Source organism: Carlito syrichta, unplaced genomic scaffold (assembly GCF_000164805.1).
Source record: "Carlito syrichta isolate Samal-C Ts95f unplaced genomic scaffold, Tarsius_syrichta-2.0.1 Scaffold309494, whole genome shotgun sequence".
In the NCBI taxonomy this organism is placed as follows: domain Eukaryota; kingdom Metazoa; phylum Chordata; class Mammalia; order Primates; family Tarsiidae; genus Carlito; species Carlito syrichta.
Window position 1 is genome coordinate 41,683 of NW_007253590.1, and position 6,445 is coordinate 48,127.

Consider the following 6,445-nt stretch of genomic DNA (forward strand, 5'->3'; position numbering starts at 1 on the left):
GTATGTATCATATACTATATTCTTACAATAAAGCAAACTAGAGAAAATGAAATGCTATTAAGAAAATCACAGGGAAGATAAAAAATATTTACAATTTATTAAATGGAAGTGGACAATAAAAAAAGTCTTCACCCTTCTCATCTTCATGTTGAGGAGACTTTGGAAGAGCGGGAAGAGAAGGGACTGGTCTTGCTGTCTCAGGGGCTGCAGAAGTAGAAGAAAGAATTGAATCTGTGCAGTTCAAATTCATGTAGTTCAAGAGTCAATTGTATTTCTCGTTCACATTAAGGAAAAATGTATATGGCTGTAAAATTCTAGGTCGGGATTTTTTTCAAGGACCTTAATATTTTATGCCACTGTTTTCTAATAAGAAGTCTGCTGGAGATATTATGCATGTTTTGCTATAGGTAAGCTATACTTCTACTCACTCTCAGAGACAGAAGTAGAAAGTTGGAGGACAAGATATCTTTTTAGTTTATGACAGACCAGCAAAGTTGCCCTATTTAGTTAGTCCTTCAACAGATATTTATCGAATGCCTGCTCTCTGTCACTTTTGTTACACAGGGATAAATAATACAAAGCAGATTTTTAAATTCAGATCATTTCTTTTCTATTGTTTTCAATTTAGTGCTTTGGAATCCACAGACTTTCCAGTCGAGTGTTTGCTGTTACCACACCTCTTTAATGATTTGATTCTAAATAAGATAAAGTTCTACAACACTTTGCAATAAATTGATGCTTTATTGAAAGGCATTTGAATGTTTAAAAACACAGAGTCAAACAGCCTGGGGTGAAACATTCCTCAGCCGCTTACCCATGTAATGCTGGGCAAATTAATAATTTTATATATGACTCTGTTTACTCATCTAGAAGTGAAGATAATAATATTTTAGCCTCATAAGGTAATCATACAGATTAGAAGAATTGACAAGGTCATAAACACTAGAACAGTATTGGGTTATATAAATAGGAGTTATTATTAAGGACTACATAAATAAGAGTTATTATTGCTTAAAAACTGATTGTGATTTTTATCCCAACTTAATTTCCTTCATTTTTCTCATCTTTTTAAGAGTTTAGTTGGAGAAATAAAGGGTTTACGGTGAATAAAAAATACTCTAGCCTTGAATATTTTCATTACACTTTCCATAAAAAAATTCAAGAATCCAAATGAGGTTTTTAAAAAAATAATCTCATTATTTCTATCTTCCAACATACTTTTCGTGAATTTGTACTCCTTAATGATGATGTACTTGAATTAAAAATATATAAATTTGTTTCAAAATACCTTACAAAGTTGCAAATTAGTGTGTCTTCTATTCTTTTGCTCTATTCAAGAGATTGAAACACACTCTGAGAGTTCATATGTTCACATTTATTGAAAGATGGCACAGAGGAAGCAAGAAAAACAGACTGTGAATATAAAAGACTCACCGTAAAGACTATAAATACTTCTTTAGCTTCTGAAGGCTCTTTTTGGGGTTTAGTCTCTTTTTGGTTTCACATGATTGCTTCCGTACCATTAGCAGTGAGTCTATTCGAATAAAAATAAAAAGTAGCACTTAAAAATGCTCTTTGGCACTTCAAAAGACCATATATTAGAGAGCTAATTGGTATAGCTTTTACAACTTTCACATTGATTTTTTTCCATTGATTTTTCCCCTCCTTTGAGCTGTCTTTTCATCCTGCTACTACTATGAATTCCGCTTCTCAGTTCTTGGGGAGTAGATTACATGCAAGAGAAGATAGTCAGTGAAAGTGACAAGCGTCCCAAGAACTTTTGTTCTTCTGTTCTGCCATATTTTAATTTCAGACAAGTAGAACTAGTTGAGAGTATGCTGATTCTATACATTTAGAATATGTCGGAAATCTTTTTTTTTTTTCCTTTGTAGACTTGGATATCTCCTTGAAAATGAGATACTCTGACAATTCAACCCAGAAGGACTAATTTCCGCATTGCAGAAAGTCTTCCACTTAAAAAAAAAAAGAAAAGAAAAGAAAACTTGTTTGAGGAGTGGCATTTACTTTTGGATTCTAAATTTCTTTATGCATAGTCATTAGCCAAATAAGAAATATATTTTATTATTCAGTAATTAGTTTATATTTTATACCATCATCATCACCAGAAGACAAAACATAGTGAATGCCTAATTATGTAGCTCCTTGTTTTATTATTGTTACTTCCAGTAATCTATAAATAATTTTAAGACTATGGAATGTTACTTTTAGGATATACTTTGAAGAAAAAAGCAATGCAAACAATGTGAAGAATATATATGTAAGAAATGCTTCTGGAACACACAATTACGTTAGACTTAATATAAAATTTGATGTGTTCCCGCAATGGTGATTTTAAGGCCTGTCAACTTTCCTTCAACTCCCAAATCAACTGCCATCTCCATTATTCTTCAACTAGTAGATTTTTAAAATGTTAGGTAAAACACTTAATGCTTGTATTAGCCCAGACAAAATAAGGCAGAGCTGATAGACATACGTAAAACCAACAGGTCTCGGTGATAAATTAATTGTGGGAAGAAAAGGAGAATCATTTTCCCAAGAAATTTCCAAGCTGTTGGCTTGAGTGCAGGGTGGTGGAGGTGATGGTTAAGAATTGAAATACTTGAGGAAAATTTGGTGGTAGGGTGAATATCATGAGTGTGTTTTTGAACATGGTGATCTGAGGTAACTTGGAGATAGATATCTAAGTAAAAATGTGAAGCAGACAGTGAGTGTTACAGGTGTTGAACCTAGAAGAGAGGTCTGAACCGGAGATATCATTGGTCTGTTCACAGCATAGCTATTACTTATGATCCAAAGGGTTGATGAAGTCTCTTGAACGAAAGGCGTAGATTGAAAAGAGAAGTGTTTAGTGCTAAACTGTAGGAGATTTTAGTATCAGAATTTGAATGGAGAGTAAAATAAAGCTAGTAAAGAACACTGAGCTAGAAAACAGCTAGGAAAGAAAGGGATACTATTAGAATGAGATGCAGTTCAAGCTAAAGCAGCAAGTGCTTCCATAATAAAAGACTACAGAAGCTAAAATATAAATTGTACTGATATTAGCTATTTTCAACGCTTTCATAATTTCTATCTACTACCATACGAGTGTCCAGATCCTTAGCATGCCTTTCTGTTCAGCTTATTTTTTTAAAATTTAATTTATCTTCCGCCATTCTTGAACCATGCAATTAATACTAAATACATACACACATTAGACATTAACTGGAAAAGTTTATTTTTGTTAAATAATATGAGTATATATATACATTTTTGAGTACAGGGACTTTACTGATGGAACATGAGGTGAGGCTCCCTAGGTCTTCCCACATTCTTCAGGGTGTCTGGCATGGACACTGTGAGGAGGGGAGATTCTCAGTGTGGTCGGGGACTGAGTGTAGCAGGGACTGCCCAGCAGCTGGGGGCTTCTCTCTTCCTCTTGTGCTCTCACTGGGGCTGGTGGTCCAGGGGCTCTTACTCCTTGGAGGTCATGTGGACCATGAGGTCCACCACTCTGTGACGGTAGCCAAATTCATTGTATACCAAGAGATGAACTTGGCAAAGTGGTCGTTGAGGGCAATGCCAGCCCCAGCATCAAAGGTGGAAGAGTGGGTGTCACTGTTAAAGTTGGAGGATACAACCCGGTGCTTGGTGTAGCCCAGGATGCCTTTGAGGGGGCCCTCAGATGCCTGCTTCACCGCCTTCTGGATGTCACTATATTTGGTGGGTTCTCCAGACAACAAATCAGGGCCATGACAGACACATTGACTGTGGAGACACGGAAAGCCATTCCTATTCAGCTCACAGATGACCTTGCCCACAGCCTTTGCTGTGTCACTGGGTGCAGGGGTGATGCTCTTTAGGGACCCCCGGACCGTCCCACCACAGCTTCCCAAATGGGCCATCCACAGTCTTCTTGGTGGCAGTAATGGTGTGAACGGTGGTCATGGGTCACTCTTCAATGCCAAAGTTGTCGTTGATGACCTTGGCCAGAAGGGCTCAGCAGTCGGTGATGCAGCAGGCATTGCTGACAATCTTGAGGTTGTCCTAGTACCTCTTGTGGGTCGTGTCCACCACAAGCATGGAGGAGTCAGTGGAGGAAGCAGAGATGATGACTCTTTTGGCTCACCTCTGTAAGTTAGCTCCAGCCTTCTCCAAAGTAGTGGAGACACCTGTGGACTCCACCACATAATCAGTGTCAGTGGCGCCCCGTTTGATTTTGGTGGGATCTCCCTCCTGGAAGATGGTGATAGGATTTTCATTAATGACAAGCTTCCCGCTGTCAGACTTGACGGTGCCATGGAACTTGCTGTGGGTGGAGTCATGCTGGAACATGTAGACACATAGTTGAGGTCAATGAAGGGGTCATTGATGGCAATATCCACTTTGCCAGAATTAAAAGCAGCCCTGGTGACCAGGCACCCAATACGGCCAATTTGTTCACTGCTGCTTTTGTCTTCGCCATGGTGTCTCAAGGACATGGCTGGTGCTGAATGAGAGATGATGCCGTCTGTCGAACTGGAGAAGCAGAGATCACTAATGTTTTTAAAGCATAAAGAATATACTATATAAAAATAGAGATTTCTATCTCCATTCTTCTAATATCCAAGCCTGCCACCCAGAGGCAACAAATTTAATTCTTTTGATTGTTCTAAATAATATGCATATACTGGCATTTGTTTTCAAAATTCAGATAGTATTTCCTAAGTTTCCTTTCTAGAAATTGAGAATTTATATATGTTAAATGTTACCCCATATACTTCTCTGCATTCCACCTTTCCAATATTTTTATACCACAATTTTAATTAAACCATTGCTTTATATATTTTATGACTATGCAAATGTCACATTTTGAATTAATTTTCCATACTCCTATTTTGATATTCATAAAAATTCTGGTTTTTTATGAATATCAAAAATAGCTAATAATAATTTTAACTACTTTGCTTACTATCTATTCTTCCAAAAGTCCCGCCACTCTTTCAGAAAACAAACACAAATATTCTCATGTACTTTTTCTCATATAAATTTTTGTTTTTTGGGAAATTCATACTGCTTATTTTATTTTTTAAATTGACAAATACAATTTTAAAATTGTGTGTATTTATTGTGTACACCATGATGTTTTGATGTTTGGAATGTTTGTAAACTCACATGCACACACACATTTTGGAATGGCTAAATCTACTTAATTAACATATATGTTCCCTCACAAAGTTATTATTTTTGAGGTAAGAACACTTAAAATCTACTTATATCAATTATTTTTATTATAAATTTTGTTTTAGTTTATATCCTTTTTTTAAAAAGCACCAACGTATCTGTCAACCTTCAACAATGATTTATATTTCCCCTGAAGTTTGTTATTCACAAGATACCATGATCTTCCGCTCTCATAGGAGACCACCTTGATGTCCCTCCCTCAGCCTAGTTTCTATAAAGGCCTGTAGACAGCTTTTATTCTGGGAATTCCTGTTCTCTCTTTCCCTTATTGAAAACTCTTTGCCCTGAATACTTAGTCTTTTCTCCTTCCAACAGTAACACTGGGTGTTAGAAGATTGTGGAGCAAGTGTTTAAGATTCTGAGAAAACATTATCTACAACCTAGAAATCTAAACTTAACATTTCCTTAATCAACTGTGAATATAGAACAAATATTTTCTTTTTTCTTACAAAAGCAAGGGCTTAACAATTACCTTTCTTGTACTGCTGGAGACTATGGTTCAGTAGAAGAAGGGATTACATTAAGACGAAAGTTGTTTGCTTTATTTATTTGATCATTCTTTTACCTTTTCTTATGCCGTATTGCTTTTTTAATTCCCATCAGCCAAAGAGTAGACCTAGATAATTTAAGGATTCAATAATCTTATATTTTTCTTGTCTTTCCCCTACTACTTTTCTCTATTATTTTTATTTTTAAATAATGTTTTTACTTTTCTTGTTAAACCTCTTGTTGAGATTTTATCATTTTTAAATTTCTGATATTGTTATTTTGTTTTTAATTATTTGTTTTTTAACCTGATTTCTGGGACATACCAAAGTTGCCTATCTAAAGTTGCTAATTAAATATTTTTAAAGAACTTTCGACAGTTCCATGAAATAACTTTTTTCCCTTCATAAATCGTGTTTAGCTATGTGTTTGTGCTTTTCTCTTTTATTGTAGAACTTTTCTCAAAATGTCTGATAAAGTTAAACTATTTATGCAGCTATAAGAGCAAAATTCCTAAAAAGATTCTTTTTAAACTTTGTACAAGGGCCAGCTTTGCAGACCAGTCAATCTTCCCTCAAGACGAGGAAGTCTTTTCTTAGGAGAGTCAAACAATAAAATCTCAATCTCTGGAGGGAGTTGGTTAGCTGGGAGTATTGGAATTCATTATGTGATGTTTCTCTTAATCTGCTTTAATTCTTGAAATTCATCCCTGTCTTCAACTGTACCTAAAATCCTTAAT

The 6,445-nt window shown here is 35.6% G+C and overlaps 1 pseudogene across 1 annotated transcript; it reads right to left on the minus strand.

Annotated features, from left to right (window-relative positions):
• Positions 1 to 3,288: 3,288 nt before the first annotated feature.
• Positions 3,289 to 4,478, minus strand: LOC103269820 (annotated as a pseudogene). Its single transcript, XR_504922.2, has one exon. The product of XR_504922.2 is annotated as a glyceraldehyde-3-phosphate dehydrogenase pseudogene (transcript).
• Positions 4,479 to 6,445: the final 1,967 nt, after the last annotated feature.